The sequence below is a fragment of the Eleutherodactylus coqui genome, unplaced genomic scaffold, assembly GCF_035609145.1.
Source record: "Eleutherodactylus coqui strain aEleCoq1 unplaced genomic scaffold, aEleCoq1.hap1 HAP1_SCAFFOLD_72, whole genome shotgun sequence".
Classification (NCBI taxonomy): Eukaryota; Metazoa; Chordata; class Amphibia; order Anura; family Eleutherodactylidae; genus Eleutherodactylus; species Eleutherodactylus coqui.
The window spans coordinates 265,023-283,216 of NW_027101776.1; the positions used below are offsets into that span (position 1 = coordinate 265,023).

At 48.1% G+C, this 18,194-nt stretch overlaps 1 long non-coding RNA gene and 1 pseudogene across 2 annotated transcripts in view; one reads left to right on the forward strand and one right to left on the reverse strand.

Annotated features, from left to right (window-relative positions):
• LOC136591227 (uncharacterized) overlaps window positions 1–18,194 on the forward strand; it is a 199,783-nt gene that overhangs the window by 167,205 nt on the left and 14,384 nt on the right. The gene's annotated exons all lie outside the window — the stretch shown is intronic.
• On the reverse strand, window positions 12,727–12,854 carry LOC136591245 (U2 spliceosomal RNA; annotated as a pseudogene).

The window sequence follows — 18,194 nt, forward strand, 5'->3', positions numbered from 1 at the left end:
TGAGTGGTTCCTGATCCCGTGTTCGCCGTTATACAATGGATAATGGCGATCACGTAAAAGTTTTTTTTTAAAAATTGAAGTTTCATCTCCCCCTCACCGATGCGATCGGTGAGAGATGAAACTTTTTACCGGAGGCCTCCGTATTTGCACCCCAACGCGATCCTCATCCGTGAACTTACCCGGATTCTGCACATGCGACCGCTGGCAAAACACCGGACACATGCGCAGGAGTCGGGGAGTCCAGGAAACGTAAAATCTCCTTGCTCCCTGGAGAGCCTGGAGCAGTGACCTTGTTGAGCGGTCCCCGGTCACGTGATAAAAAGGTAGAGATCTACCTTAGGCCGGTCTCACATGACCGGATAGGAATTACGGATTCCGCATGCGTCTGATCTACGGTAATAAGCAGATCAATCGCATTGGATTACACAATTCCGCTCACATTAGTGGGTTGGAATTATGTAATCCACTCGCAGAAAAGAGAACGCAGCAAGTTCTATTTTACCGCGGATATCCGCAGCATAGAGCCTATTGTGCTCCGTGGTCGCGGATATACCCGCAGCCCATACGCAACGACGTTGTAAAGAGAATTCTGAAGGCACCCATTGAAACAAATATGTTTGTGTGAAGCGGCCCTTACTGTACTTTTGTTAGCATGAATCAAGCACATTTGCAAGCGCAAAAAAACACGCAACCATGCCGCCATTTATTGAAATGGGCAATTAGTGTAATTAGAATAATACATGTTCTTCCCCTGCAGAAATGCACGAGAAAATAAAGGGGACTGCTTTTTTTTTGGACAAAATGCGCATGCAAAATACACTTATGTGAAGGAACTCGCTGCAATCAGCGGGTTCTACTGACGTGTATTTAGCATGTATATTTTTCATGAGTAATATGCTGCGCAAATACATCTGTGTGAATCTGGCCAAAGAGCCCACGGTGGTATGCGTAAAACGCTGCGTCTCTGCGGTGAGAACACAATTGTGGACGTGAGCCCTAAGGCTGGAGCTCTATGGAGTCTTTCGCCATGCCATGGGTCATGTGACCAAAGATCGCTGTGCAGCCCTGTGAACTTGCATTCTCAAATATATCAATGGGGTCGCGCAAGTTCCCACAACCTATAGATTGCTAAAACCTCACCGAGGTTGGATTTTTGCAATATATTGGTCGCAGCTACTTGTGAGTTGTATCGCAACTCCATTGTCTTCAGTAAGGCCAGCTGCACACAACCACTTCACATTCCGAATACGGGATACCACAGCGGAATCTGGCCGTTACCCCAGCCGGCGACCCTGCGTTCCTGCAGAATCTGTAATGCGGATGACCGCGAGTGTGAAGGAAGTAGCAGTAGTATGTATCTTTCAATGCATGTGATTTGCTGCAGATCCTCCGTGTGGACGACAACTGCGGATTGAACAATAGGAAACTGGTGGTGTGAAGCCGGCCCGAGAGTGTGAGGTCGCAGGGCTATACAGCAATCTTGGTCGCGTAGCACTAGTCTCATTGCATGACTACGACTCCGCCGTTCATGGGAGCTCAGTGCTTGACCATCTCCGTCAGCTCGACAGAAGTGAATGGAGAAGTAGTCACACGTTTAAAGAAATCTCATCCATATAATGTTGTCTCTATTGTATATATTGTTATTATGCTGTCTCCAAAAATGACTCACATCCACAGAAAAATCGTACGTTAGCGAGCGCGAAAACGGGCCGCGATTCACGGCCTGGTATCGCACTCGCTGTGTGACATTAGCCTTACTGCCAGATCTTCTTTGGATTACAGCGGATCGCTGGGGGTTCATATTTTGGAGACGTACAAATTTTACATTGATTTTTAACATTTTGAGGAACACTTTCTTTTCCTGCACCAAGCCAAGATTGCAAAGTCTCATGGGTATAAACTACACCCCTTAATGTATTCACTGAGGGGGTCAGGAGGATTTTTACCCCACAGTTTTTGTCAAGAATTAATGCAATTTGGAGGGGAAGAAATTAAATTTCATATTTTTGCAAATATGTCATTTTAATTTTAATGATGGGATTTTTTTCTATATTGCACATGAAGATGAGGATTGGCACCCCAAAATGGAGACCCCCCGTATGTCCCGTGTTCAGAGATATACCCATTGTGGCCCTAATCTTGTGTCCGTATGCACAATGGGGCCCAAACCGAAAGGAGCAGCCGGTGGCTTCATGAACAGTTATTTTGCATGAAAGTGTGTTAGGTCCCATTGCTCACTTGTGGAGCCCTTGAGCGCTTTGGAGAACCCCCACAAATGACCCTGTTTAAAAAACTAGACCCCTTAACGAATTCCTCTAGGGCTGTGCTGCGTATTTTGACCCACAGTATTTGAATGAATCTGAGCAAAGCAGAAGGAAAAAAGTTAAAGTTGTACTACCTCTAGCTTGGATACAAAATGTGAAACAGACCCTGTTGTATCGCCTCTAGCTTGGATACAAGACGTGATATGGGTGGGCAAGCTGCCACTTGGGATGCATTATGCATTGACACTTGGGGGTCAGGATAACAGCATGCTGACAATAGAGGGCAATGTATAGCTTTATGTCTTTGGTGATGTTAAATTCATTCTCTGTGGCTGATTTTACACAAGTGAGCACTATATCAGCCCGAGAAACTCAAACCAATATCTCGCATGGCAAATATGCGAGTGTGTCTGGCAGTGCAGTGCGCCTTGTAAGAACAATGCATTGCGATGTGTGTATGTGTGTAAAATATATACACATACATAAACAAACACACACACACCGCTGTAGGAGCAACTGTAAGAAACAAAATAAATGGTGGGAATATGGCGGCCGCCTGATCTTTCACGCACATAGTATTCATAGGGGAGGTCCTATATTTTCTCGGTCAAGTATTAACGGGAGAGAATACTGCTGGTGAAAACGAAACCACAGAAATCTTAGGCTTAGTTTTGTCCCAATATACGGCCGTGACCATCACCAGCGATGCTTTTTTTTAGAGGATTAAATCGCATCGCTGCCGCGCACATTAAATATGTAGGCCGCTGTCTCCCCCTTGTGTGCTGCATTAAAAATGCACTCTGCTAAAAATAAAAAGGGTCCAGTTCTGTGGCTTCTCGGAGGAGATAGGGGATCCCCCACCTCCAGTCCACGAGCTGCAGCGGAGACTGACTAACATGGCTGCCAAGTCCGGTATTTATACTTCTAAATTGATGACATCACAATGCAGTGACATCAGCCTGCCAGACACCTGGCTCATTTGCATACAGTGTGTATGTATGTATGTATGTATGAATGAATGAGTATGACTGAATGAATCTATCTATTTATTAATTATGTAGATTATAGATATAGATTATATCTGAATTATAGATCTTGTGCATATAGATTAAAGATAGATTTTAGATGATATATATATATATTTATATATCTACATACATACACAAACACATAAAGCTGTATTATGTATATATGTAGATTCTATAATGTATGTTGATTATATAATAGATCTATTGATTGATAGATAGATAATCCATAGATCTATTATATAATTAATATAGATGATAAAATCTACACAGATATAAATAATCTAAAATCTATCATCTGGATATAATGTATGTCTATAATCTACTCACTCTATCTATCTATCTATCTATCTATCTATCTATCTATCGCTATACAAATAGCAAGATTTATTTCTCTATATAATCTATAGTTATGGATGGATGGATGAATTTATTTATGTATGGCGGGAAAAAAAAAAGGCCTGCTGTACATTTTAACTTCTTCAGATGACCATGCTGATCTATAGTTATTCTTACTAGGGTCTACTAATGCCAGCCCAGGGGAAGCCAATAAAGCCCTATGGGCTCGAAGCCAATTTTCCTTTTTTTGGGAAAAAGTTTCCGTCCGTCCCCACTCGAAATGCGTCCACCAAAAGAGATCTCTCAAAACGACCGACGGACGCACCTTCAGAGGCAAACTAGTGCTTGCTTCTAGTGTCATCGTCTGCTTAACCATCCTGCGTAGGGAGGTGACGAGTCCTGCAGGCTCTGCAAGCCTAGGATGCGTGAGCACGGTGCAAGAGGAAGGACTGAGGAGGATGTGAGGGGGAGGGGGGAGGGCGCGGTTGATAAAGCGTTGGGTGGGGCTATGCAAAGGTCTTCCAGCTCCCTCAGAGCATTGTGGGTGCGCCCGGAGTGCTGCCTGAGCGTGTTGCATCTGATACGTCCCCTATTTGGGGATCATTTATTAAAGGGAGCATAGGTGCAGCACGTTTCTGTAAAACCAATAGAGGGCGCTGCAATGTTACTGTAGAAACCAATGGACAGCATGGGAGGTAGCTATACATAGATTTTAAAGACGACGACTGCCAAGGCTAAAGCCCGTGTATATTCCATAGACTATAGCTATCTCCAGGATAGCTGCATGCGCAGTCGTGTGCCGGGTTCGCACGTGCGCTGTCGCGCCATTGTCTCGCACGGCTGCTTTCATTCCGCGCTTCCTGACAAGGCAATGTACGCATACGTCACTAGTGAAGGAAGCGGAAGGTAGCGCAATGTACACTTTTTGACCGGATGGAGGAAAATCGGGTTGCTGGAGGTCACGTGACCGAAGTGACAAGCGGCTCCAGGAGAAGATTTGGGATAAGAAGAAGAGGTAAGCAGGCTCCCTGGGGAGCAATAGGTAAGTATACAGTATATTTTTTTGTTTTTAATGACAGAACCCCTTTAAGGCTCTATTATGACACTTTTCGAACCGTGGTATGGTTACATGCGGGGAGTGTGAAGACGGTATGGTTACCTAAGGGGGGTGTGGTGACAATACGGTTACACTAGGAAAGTGGGCTTACATGAGGGGAGCGTGGAGGCGGTGCGGCTACAGAAGGGGAGTGTGATGGAACCCCTAACAATAATCTGTGCCGTGTCATTTCCATAAATGTCATAGAAGGTAATGAAAATGAAGTGAACAGTTTAGCATACAGTAATTCCCCTTTCACATGGGCCAAAATTCTCACTATTCTCACTTACCCAAAGGAAGCAGCTGGTGACAAAACATGAAACGTGGGCAAGGAGGCTCTGGTATCCTGTTGTACCACTTCTAGCTTGGATACAAGAGGTTATACAGATGGGAATGGAGGCTCTAGTACCCTGTTGTACGCCTTGTAGCTTGGATAAAAGATAAGATAAGGACAGGCAAGGGGACTCTAGTACTGCGTTGTACCACTTCTAGCTTCTAGTATAGAAGATGGGGAACAGGCGGCTATGGAGGCTCTATTCTAGAGAATCAATACAGTAAGCAGTGGAGTAGGTCAGTAAATCAATGGCTGAAATAACAGTTGAATTGTGTTACCACGTTACTACTGACAGTCCTCACCTCTTTAGTAACAGGTGGCATGGCTGAAGCCTCATCACAGTATTTCAGTGCCAGAGCTTTCTGTCCTCGGTCTTTGTAGCACTGGGATGAAAGATAAAAAACACCAAAAAAAGCAAAAACCAGTAAAGCAATAGAATCTTACAGTAGCTTTGGGGCATTACAGCAGCACACAATGTCCCTGCAGGTTGGATTACAGATGAGTGCTGCTGTATGGTGCCTTCATACCTCTAGGGCAGGATACCTACCTGATATGTATTGTCATGGGGCGCACCAAGATCTTGTCTCAGGCTTTGCTTGCAGTCCTACCATATCGCACTAAATGCAGAAGTGCAGTCAATGCAGCTTTTTACCTAAAATAGTAAAAATTGGTCAAAGCCTCATGCAGTGTATTACCTGACCCTGGAATAACATCAATGGCAATTATAAGAATAATGCTGATAATAATACAAATTCTGTATGTCTGTTTTCAGCCTTACAAAACTATAACTATAGAAGTTTAAATTTATACGTAAAGCTAGATATTTTTAGAAATATCTATATTGATATATAACTATCTATTTTTATAGCTAGATATATATCTATGCAGTAAGATACATTAGATCGATGGTGACACACGCACCCGAAACAAGGACCACAGGTTGTAAGCAGCCATTTTTCCGTCAGTCTCCACTGGAGTCTCTCCCAGGCCCAAACTGAACCTACCTACCTGAATTGTAAGTACCTACCTTCTTGTTCTCTATGAAAGAACTGAGCGTACCTTTTAAAAAAATGGCGGCGGCAGCAGCAACCAATCAGATTTTGTATAGTTTATGTATAGCTACCTGCCATGCTGTCCATTGGTTTCTACAGTAACATTGCAGCGCCCTCTGTTGGTTTTACAGAAACGTGTTGCACCACCTATTGGATTTACCCAAACTTACAGCACCATAGAGATTAGCGGGTCACCTCCCAGTTCTCCATCTTTTTGCCCTATTTTTCTCTAGGGTGGTTTCAAACCGGCGGGTAAAATCGCGCCATTTTTAACCGATGCGTTGGTTATTGAAAAAAAAAAAAGCAGATTTCGCAGCCAATGATTCCCGACGGTTCCCTTCCCTTCAGCAAGGTTTTCACTGATGTGATGTTGAGAGAGAAAATCGCAGCCTGCTGTGTCCTTCTGCGCAGTGCGTTTTTTAAAATCTCCCATGTAATCCTATGGAGGCTGCGTTTTATCGCATCACAAGGCGACAAATATGCGCTGCAATGTTAACACTGGAAAGTCCTACCGACTTGCGCGTTAAACAAAAACATGTGGTTTTTAATGTGCGCGGCAGCGATGCGATTTAATCCTCTAAAAAAAAAAAGCATCGCTGGTGATTGTCACGGCCGTATATTGGGACAAAACTAAGCCTAAGCTTTCTGTGGTTTCGTTTTCACCCACCAGCAGTATTCTCTCCCGTTAATACTTGACCGAGAAAATATAGGACCTCCCCTATGAATACTATGTGCGTGAAAGATCAGGCGGCCGCCATATTCCCACCATTTATTTTGTTTCTTACAGTTGCTCCTACAGCGGTGTGTGTGTGTTTGTATATGTATGTGTGTATGTATGTGTATATATTTTAGACACATACACACATCGCAATGCATTGTTCTTACAAGGCGCACTGCACTGGCAGACACACTCGCATATTTGCCATGCGAGATATAGGTTTGAGTTTCTCGGGCTGATATAGTGCTCACTTGTGTAAAATCAGCCACAGAGAATGAATTTAACATCACCAAAGACATAAAGCTATACATTGCCCTCTATTGTCAGCATGCTGTTATCCTGACCCCCAAGTGTCAATGCATAATGCATCCCAAGTGGCAGCTTGCCCACCAATATCACGTCTTGTATCCAAGCTAGAGGCGATACAACAGGATCTGTTTCACATTTTGTATCCAAGCTAGAGGTAGTACAACTTTAACTTTTTTCCTTCTGCTTTGCTCAGATTCATTCAAATACTGGGTCAAAATACGCAGCACAGCCCTAGAGGAATTCGTTAAGGGGTCTAGTTTTTTAAACAGGGTCATGTGTGCAAGCAAGGAGAGAGGTCGCACGCTGTTTTGCTCCTCCACAGAATCTCCCTTTTCAGCCCTTTTCTGGGTCAAATCAGTGACCCAAACAGAGGCAGACAAGAGCACAGCACCTGGGGACCCACCAGAACCCACAACCGGCCCGGACAAGGCTCACCTGGTGATCTCCAGCCGCCAAAAAGAAGCCGAAGAGCCGCGGCCCTGCACAGCGGCCCGCGCCCTAACCCGACAAGTACCGCGCTCAGAAACACCCGGCGAGGACCGCTCACGGAGCCCCAAGCAGAGGACTATGGCACAAGGTAACCCCTGCCGACTTGGAGGGGAGGCTCTGTCACCCTCAGTGCCCGCGCTCTCACCGCAGCGCCTTGCAAATACACAGCCGCGGCTCCCTCCCTCTGAATATACCGCCGTGGCCACCAACCTGCAACTCGGCGGCACATACAATCATCAGGGTGATCCCCCGCTGGACTAATCCCCACGCTGGTGGTTTTCCCCCTTCTGCTCCCCAGAGCCGACAATCAGCACGGGCGGGCACACCGGAAGATCTGCACCTAGTCTCTAGCTCCCTGTGAGGCAGCGGCCATCTCGCCCCCCCTCCCCCCTGAGTCGAGCAGGCTGCTTGGCATACTAGCCAGACCAGAGCAGAAAAGTAAAAAAGAGAGGATACTGTGATCCTCCCAGCACATCAACACCAGGCAAAGTTTAAAGCAGTACTCACTATTTCTGACGTGCAGCGGGGGAACGGAGGTCCTCTCCCCGGAGCTCTCAGACCGACAGCAGGCTCCATTAAAGTGTAGTGCAATTCAAATATCAATGCACCACAGCACCATCTAGTGGCCAAAACAGAGATAACCAGGACCTGAACCTCTTCTCATCCCTTTCTCAAAGCACTAAACAAAGCCAATCCTTGCCCATTAGAAAGAGCAACGAGGCCCCTAAGGCCTCCTTCCCACGAGCGTGACGGGCTCCGCCGCGTAATATTACGCAGTGAAGCCCGTCACGGCGCCCCCCAGAGACCCCATACTTACCAGCGGAAGATCGCGTGAAGACACTTCCCTGCACACCGCCGTCGCGTCATGTGACACGCCCACCGCGTCACATGACGCGGCCGGCCGTGTCACGTGACGCGCCGGCCGCGTCATATGACGCGCGGCGGTAGGCGGGGAAGCGTTTTTTCACGCTATCTTCCGCTGGTTGCAGCGGGAGATAGCGTGAACGGAAGCCGTCAGCGCGTACACCCGCAGCAAATAGAACATGCTGCGGGTGACAACGGGAGATTTCACGGTGCGTAATTCCGCGGTGGAATTACGCATCGTGTGCATTGTGCTATTAGGTTCAATAGAACCTAATAGCATGGGGCAACGCAGCGGATTTTTGCCGCGGATTTACGCGGCGTAAATCCGTTCGTGGGAAGGAGGCCTAAGGCCTCATGTCCACGGGGAAAATAAGAATTAAAATCCGCAGCGGATTTTAACTCTTCTCTCGCGCGCGGATCCGCACCCCATAGGGATGCATTGACCACCCGCGGGTAGATAAATACCCGCGGATCGTCAATAAAAGTGATTTTTAAAAAAATGGAGCATGAAAAAAATCTGGACCATGCTCCATTTTCATGCGGGTCTCCCGCGGGGACGGCTCCCGCGGGCTTCTATTGAAGCCTATGGAAGCCGCCCGGATCCGCGGGACACAAAAATCATATTTTACTTACACGCTCCGGTTCTTCTCTTCGGCGCCGCGCCATCTTCTCTCAGTCGCGGCCGGATCATTTTGCTTCGGCCCGGCGCATGCGCGAGGCACGTCACCGACGTCATCATGCACATCCGCCGAGCCGAAGAATGAAGATCCGGCCGCGACGAGAGAAGATGACGCCGCCGCGAAGAGAAGAAACGGAGCGGATGGGAGGTGAGTTTATTCTCATTTATTCCCATTTTCAGCGCTCATGTCCGCGGGGCAGGAGGGACCCGCTGCAGATTCTACATGGAGAATCTGCAGCGGATCTGATTTTCCCCGTGGACATGAGGCCTAAGTGTGTTGAGAAGAGGGACCCACAGTTAACTACAAGGAGAATACCTCCCCACCTTACTGCCAAGTGATCTGTGGAGGAATATCTGCATAGCCAGACTGCTATATAGAAACTGTCAGCAACCCACAAAGACAGACCCTGTGCCAAAGGGTACTGACAGAAAAACACTATATAGCCTCCTCAGCATTACAAAATAGCCTGGAAGCAAGTCCCAGCCCCCGCAACACCCAAGGAAGCAATACATCGCGCGCCTCGCAGACGCAAATATCAAATTCCCGGTGCGACCCAGCGGACTCCTCAATCCCAAACACTTTCTTCTCAGCAAATACTGATAGTTCTAAAAAAAGAAAGGACTCTTATCAGGCAAAGCCACACTTAACAAATCTTCAAAACTCTACAGGAGCGCTACCTAAGGCACTCAAGATGGAATAGCAGGACTCTATGTTCTAACTCCACCCGCCACATGAGGCTCCTCAGCAACACATAACAGGACCACTCAACATCAATGAGCTTCTAAAGGAACTTTTAACAAACAACTACGCCTTCCAACGCCTCCATAAAGAATACGCCACCCAGTAGACCACTATACAACAAATAGCGACCAATCCACAGCGCATATCCAAGAATTAACTATTCAGGATGGTTAAGCGACGTATTAAAGCAACGGCCCCCAGGAGACTCTCAGAGTACTTCCCGCCTGGCACACAGAGCAACAAAAACAAACCCGCCACATCTCATTCAAACATCCCCGTAACCGAAGAAATACCCAACACCCACAGCCCTGCGGCTCTGTCTCCATACTCCTCCACAGGATCTCTCCCGCCTACCCCAGCCAATCCCAACACCTCCCCTGGAAGCGAAGGGAAAAGGAATGTTCAGGACCCCCTACCAGCCTCCCCCTCCCCAAAAGGACCGGCGGCAAAAAAGAGCCAAAATAACAATCCACAAGAAACTCCCCCGCAGACAGATCCTATCAACAATCTCCAAGCTTATCCCGACTCTGAAAGCCCCTTAACTATAAACGCTCTGAAGACTATGCTAATCTCGCTGCAAAAGGACATTTCTAAAGATATACAGAGCCTCTCTGGTCAATTACAATCTAACATCGACCACCTAGCTACCAGAACTGACCACCTTGAACGGAAAATGGGAGAATTTACCAAAGCCCACAACGAGTTGGTAGATGCGCATGGCAGTATGGAAGAAGTCGCATATTTGAGAGAGAAGGTCATAGACTTGGAAGACCGATCCAGAAGAAACAATCTCAAATTTAGGGGAGTTCCAGAGACTGTGACCCCCCCTGACATTCCACAATATATACTCAAATTACTCCAAACGCTCCTCCCGGACCTTCCCGAGATCGAATATGCAGTTGACAGAGCCCACAGAATTCCAAAAGCACGCTCTGTCCCTGAGTCAGCCCCCAGAGAAATCTTAGCAAGAATACACTTCCATAAAATAAAAGAGGAAGTCTTGGCAGTTGGAAGGCGTAGAGGCACACTACCGACTCCATATGAAGACATACAAATATTTCCAGATCTTTCAGCCGCCACTCTGCAGTCTCGGAGAAAGTTTACAGAAGTTACAGCAGCACTACGAGAGGCGCACATCAAGTATAGATGGGGATTCCCAACCAAACTACTGATCTCAAAAAATGGAACCATCCAGGTTGCCACCTCGCCAGAAGAAGGCGTCTCGTTCCTGAAACAATGGGGGATCCCTATCCTTCAGAAGCCTCTGAGGACGGCGGTAGAATCTCCTACAAGAATCGAACAAGACTGGAAAACATCAGATAAGCATGGCAGACACGCATAAATTGATGTTGTAAAGGGTCTTGAACCCATAGTTATATTTCTCCTTTACGGAGCCTAAAGTGGATGGTTTAAAATGCCACCCCTACCTAAGGTTCATTCATCCAGTGCAGATAGGCGCTGGATGAACAATATTTTGATTTTGTTAACTGTTAATGATGTTTTTTTTCCTTATGTCAAATATAGTTATAAAAGGTTCAGTAGGAGGCCACTTCCCTACCCCCCCCCACCATACTTAATATGAAAAAACACAACGACTCCCCAGCGTATAAACCACCTACCAGTTATGCCCATTAGCATCACATCCCTAAATGTAAAAGGCCTGAACAGCCCCTATAAACGTAGCATGCTTTGGAGACAGGCTCTTAAGTCCCACTCAGACATCTTCCTCGCCCAAGAGACACACTTCCTGAGAGATAAACACCCCCCCTGCAACCACCCTAAATTTCCAAACATTTTCCTGGCATCAAATGAAGGGAAAAAAAAGAAAGGCGTAATGATAGCCATTAGCCGGAACGTTACATTTTCCCAAAAAAACGTATACGTGGACCCAGGCGGGCGATTTCTAATATTAGTCTGCTTAATTAACGCCACCACCTACACTCTAGTAAATGTCTACTTCCCATTTAAAAGGCAGGCCAAATTCTTCAAACATGTTCTTTCCGAAGTGGCTAAAATTCGAGAGGGGAATTTGGTGATCGGAGGAGATCTAAACTCAGTGGTGGACCCTACCTTGGACTCCACCGCGAGCGGCAGGGGCATGTCACCCATTGTCCCAATCATACACTCAGAAGAATTATACGACGTGTGGAGGTGCATGCATGGATCGTAGAGGGACTACACGTTTCTCTCCGCGCCACATGCATCTTATTCTAGGATAGATATGTTCCTGCTGCCGCGGGCAGGCCTCGAGGGGGTTTTACAGGCGGATATTGGAACAATATCATGGTCTGACCACGCCCCCATATCCTTAACGCTCCAAGAGAGCCCATTTCAATAAATGGCGGCATGGTTGCGTGTTTTTTTGCGCTTGCAAATGTGCTTGATTCGTGCTAACAAAAGTACAGTAAGGGCCGCTTCACACAAACATATTTGTTTCAATGGATGCCTTCAGAATTCTCTTTACTCACACATTTCGCATGCGTGCAAAACCTCACCATGCTCTATTTTTGTGCACATTTGCGCACCAAGGGTCCCTGTACAAGTCTATGGGAAGTGTGCACGTAACCGATTCCTATCTCCAAAAAAAGTTATAATAAACAGCGATAAAGTCTTATAAACTCCAAAATGGTACAAATAAAAACTACAGGACATCACGCAAAAACACGAGCCGTCGCACAAGTATCATGCGATACTTCCGCCATGTATCACGTGGACATGAGGCCTAAATCTAAGTGCTTGGTTGTTAGCAGCCGCAGCTGCGCTGCACCTCTTGCTCATCAGTTTTTTTTCCTGCTTTTGGAAACTGCTGTAGGAAAGGGGGTGCACCAGTACTGGAGGTACTGCAATACCAGGTCAATGTGCGGAGTGGACAGAGCAAGCACTTTTTCCAGCTCCCTGTTCTAAAAATCCATTTAATATATGATCCCCAGATAGGGGACGTATCAGATGCAACACGCTCAGCCAGCACTCCGGGCACACCCACAATGCACTGAGGGAGCCGGAAGACCTTTGCATAGCCCCGCCCAACGCCTTCTCAACCAGGGTGAGCCGTCCCCGCGGGAGACCCGCGCCTGAATGGAGCATGTCCGGATTTTTTCCTGCACCCGGGACCCGCGCCTGCAGGGAAAAATGACATCCGCAGGTATTTTACTACCTGCAGGTGTCTAATGCATCCATATCCATTGCATAGCGCCGATCGCAATGTCGGGGGTGGGGGGGTCCGAACAGCCCGGGATGACAGCTCCATGCTGCGGACACCGACAGCATGGAGCTGTCATGTCCAGAGCCCGAGGGGCTTTATTCTCTGCAGGACACATGTTTTTACTTCCTCAGAGAATAAAGCCCACTTCGGGAGGACGTAAAAACACTATGGCCCGGGGCGTGGCTTAGCAAGCAAGGAGAGAGGTCGCACGCTGTTTTGCTCCTCCACAGAATCTCCCTTTTCAGCCCTTTTCTGGGTCAAATCAGTGACCCAAACAGAGGCAGACAAGAGCACAGCACCTGGGGACCCACCAGAACCCACAACCGGCCCGGACAAGGCTCACCTGGTGATCTCCAGCCGCCAAAAAGAAGCCGAAGAGCCGCGGCCCTGCACAGCGGCCCGCGCCCTAACCCGACAAGTACCGCGCTCAGAAACACCCGGCGAGGACCGCTCACGGAGCCCCAAGCAGAGGACTATGGCACAAGGTAACCCCTGCCGACTTGGAGGGGAGGCTCTGTCACCCTCAGTGCCCGCGCTCTCACCGCAGCGCCTTGCAAATACACAGCCGCGGCTCCCTCCCTCTGAATATACCGCCGTGGCCACCAACCTGCAACTCGGCGGCACATACAATCATCAGGGTGATCCCCCGCTGGACTAATCCCCACGCTGGTGGTTTTCCCCCTCCTGCTCCCCAGAGCCGACAATCAGCACGGGCGGGCACACCGGAAGATCTGCACCTAGTCTCTAGCTCCCTGTGAGGCAGCGGCCATCTCGCCCCCCCTCCCCCCTGAGTCGAGCAGGCTGCTTGGCATACTAGCCAGACCAGAGCAGAAAAGTAAAAAAGAGAGGATACTGTGATCCTCCCAGCACATCAACACCAGGCAAAGTTTAAAGCAGTACTCACTATTTCTGACGTGCAGCGGGGGAACGGAGGTCCTCTCCCCGGAGCTCTCAGACCGACAGCAGGCTCCATTAAAGTATAGTGCAATTCAAATATCAATGCACCACAGCACCATCTAGTGGCCAAAACAGAGATAACCAGGACCTGAACCTCTTCTCATCCCTTTCTCAAAGCACTAAACAAAGCCAATCCTTGCCCATTAGAAAGAGCAACGAGGCCCCTAAGGCCTCCTTCCCACGAGCGTGACGGGCTCCGCCGCGTAATATTACGCAGTGAAGCCCGTCACGGCGCCCCCCAGAGACCCCATACTTACCAGCGGAAGATCGCGTGAAGACACTTCCCTGCACACCGCCGTCGCGTCATGTGACACGCCCACCGCGTCACATGACGCGGCCGGCCGTGTCACGTGACGCACCGGCCGCGTCATATGACGCGCGGCGGTAGGCGGGGAAGCGTTTTTTCACGCTATCTTCCGCTGGTTGCAGCGGGAGATAGCGTGAACGGAAGCCGTCAGCGCGTACACCCGCAGCAAATAGAACATGCTGCGGGTGACAACGGGAGATTTCACGGTGCGTAATTCCGCGGTGGAATTACGCATCGTGTGCATTGTGCTATTAGGTTCAATAGAACCTAATAGCATGGGGCAACGCAGCGGATTTTTGCCGCGGATTTACGCGGCGTAAATCCGTTCGTGGGAAGGAGGCCTAAGGCCTCATGTCCACGGGGAAAATAAGAATTAAAATCCGCAGCGGATTTTAACTCTTCTCCCGCGCGCGGATCCGCACCCCATAGGGATGCATTGACCACCCGCGGGTAGATAAATACCCGCGGATCGTCAATAAAAGTGATTTTTAAAAAAATGGAGCATGAAAAAAATCTGGACCATGCTCCATTTTCATGCGGGTCTCCCGCGGGCTTCTATTGAAGCCTATGGAAGCCGTCCGGATCCGCGGGACACAAAAATCATATTTTACTTACACGCTCCGGTTCTTCTCTTCGGCGCCGCGCCATCTTCTCTCAGTCGCGGCCGGATCATTTTGCTTCGGCCCGGCGCATGCGCGAGGCACGTCACCGACGTCATCATGCACATCCGCCGAGCCGAAGAATGAAGATCCGGCCGCGACGAGAGAAGATGACGCCGCCGCGAAGAGAAGAAACGGAGCGGATGGGAGGTGAGTTTATTCTCATTTATTCCCATTTTCAGCGCTCATGTCCGCGGGGCAGGAGGGACCCGCTGCAGATTCTACATGGAGAATCTGCAGCGGATCTGATTTTCCCCGTGGACATGAGGCCTAAGTGTGTTGAGAAGAGGGACCCACAGTTAACTACAAGGAGAATACCTCCCCACCTTACTGCCAAGTGATCTGTGGAGGAATATCTGCATAGCCAGACTGCTATATAGAAACTGTCAGCAACCCACAAAGACAGACCCTGTGCCAAAGGGTACTGACAGAAAAACACTATATAGCCTCCTCAGCATTACAAAATAGCCTGGAAGCAAGTCCCAGCCCCCGCAACACCCAAGGAAGCAATACATCGCGCGCCTCGCAGACGCAAATATCAAATTCCCGGTGCGACCCAGCGGACTCCTCAATCCCAAACACTTTCTTCTCAGCAAATACTGATAGTTCTAAAAAAAGAAAGGACTCTTATCAGGCAAAGCCACACTTAACAAATCTTCAAAACTCTACAGGAGCGCTACCTAAGGCACTCAAGATGGAATAGCAGGACTCTATGTTCTAACTCCACCCGCCACATGAGGCTCCTCAGCAACACATAACAGGACCACTCAACATCAATGAGCTTCTAAAGGAACTTTTAACAAACAACTACGCCTTCCAACGCCTCCATAAAGAATACGCCACCCAGTAGACCACTATACAACAAATAGCGACCAATCCACAGCGCATATCCAAGAATTAACTATTCAGGATGGTTAAGCGACGTATTAAAGCAACGGCCCCCAGGAGACTCTCAGAGTACTTCCCGCCTGGCACACAGAGCAACAAAAACAAACCCGCCACATCTCATTCAAACATCCCCGTAACCGAAGAAATACCCAACACCCACAGCCCTGCGGCTCTGTCTCCATACTCCTCCACAGGATCTCTCCCGCCTACCCCAGCCAATCCCAACACCTCCCCTGGAAGCGGAGGGAAAAGGAATGTTCAGGACCCCCTACCAGCCTCCCCCTCCCCAAAAGGACCGGCGGCAAAAAAGAGCCAAAATAACAATCCACAAGAAACTCCCCCGCAGACAGATCCTATCAACAATCTCCAAGCTTATCCCGACTCTGAAAGCCCCTTAACTATAAACGCTCTGAAGACTATGCTAATCTCGCTGCAAAAGGACATTTCTAAAGATATACAGAGCCTCTCTGGTCAATTACAATCTAACATCGACCACCTAGCTACCAGAACTGACCACCTTGAACGGAAAATGGGAGAATTTACCAAAGCCCACAACGAGTTGGTAGATGCGCATGGCAGTATGGAAGAAGTCGCATATTTGAGAGAGAAGGTCATAGACTTGGAAGACCGATCCAGAAGAAACAATCTCAAATTTAGGGGAGTTCCAGAGACTGTGACCCCCCCTGACATTCCACAATATATACTCAAATTACTCCAAACGCTCCTCCCGGACCTTCCCGAGATCGAATATGCAGTTGACAGAGCCCACAGAATTCCAAAAGCACGCTCTGTCCCTGAGTCAGCCCCCAGAGAAATCTTAGCAAGAATACACTTCCATAAAATAAAAGAGGAAGTCTTGGCAGTTGGAAGGCGTAGAGGCACACTACCGACTCCATATGAAGACATACAAATATTTCCAGATCTTTCAGCCGCCACTCTGCAGTCTCGGAGAAAGTTTACAGAAGTTACAGCAGCACTACGAGAGGCGCACATCAAGTATAGATGGGGATTCCCAACCAAACTACTGATCTCAAAAAATGGAACCATCCAGGTTGCCACCTCGCCAGAAGAAGGCGTCTCGTTCCTGAAACAATGGGGGATCCCTATCCTTCAGAAGCCTCTGAGGACGGCGGTAGAATCTCCTACAAGAATCGAACAAGACTGGAAAACATCAGATAAGCATGGCAGACACGCATAAATTGATGTTGTAAAGGGTCTTGAACCCATAGTTATATTTCTCCTTTACGGAGCCTAAAGTGGATGGTTTAAAATGCCACCCCTACCTAAGGTTCATTCATCCAGTGCAGATAGGCGCTGGATGAACAATATTTTGATTTTGTTAACTGTTAATGATGTTTTTTTTCCTTATGTCAAATATAGTTATAAAAGGTTCAGTAGGAGGCCACTTCCCTACCCCCCCCCACCATACTTAATATGAAAAAACACAACGACTCCCCAGCGTATAAACCACCTACCAGTTATGCCCATTAGCATCACATCCCTAAATGTAAAAGGCCTGAACAGCCCCTATAAACGTAGCATGCTTTGGAGACAGGCTCTTAAGTCCCACTCAGACATCTTCCTCGCCCAAGAGACACACTTCCTGAGAGATAAACACCCCCCCTGCAACCACCCTAAATTTCCAAACATTTTCCTGGCATCAAATGAAGGGAAAAAAAAGAAAGGCGTAATGATAGCCATTAGCCGGAACGTTACATTTTCCCAAAAAAACGTATACGTGGACCCAGGCGGGCGATTTCTAATATTAGTCTGCGTAATTAACGCCACCACCTACACTCTAGTAAATGTCTACTTCCCATTTAAAAGGCAGGGCCAAATTCTTCAAACATGTTCTTTCCGAAGTGGCTAAAATTCGAGAGGGGAATTTGGTGATCGGAGGAGATCTAAACTCAGTGGTGGACCCTACCTTGGACTCCACCGCGAGCGGCAGGGGCATGTCACCCATTGTCCCAATCATACACTCAGAAGAATTATACGACGTGTGGAGGTGCATGCATGGATCGTAGAGGGACTACACGTTTCTCTCCGCGCCACATGCATCTTATTCTAGGATAGATATGTTCCTGCTGCCGTGGGCAGGCCTCGAGGGGGTTTTACAGGCGGATATTGGAACAATATCATGGTCTGACCACGCCCCCATATCCTTAACGCTCCAAGAGAGCCCATTTCAATAAATGGCGGCATGGTTGCGTGTTTTTTTGCGCTTGCAAATGTGCTTGATTCGTGCTAACAAAAGTACAGTAAGGGCC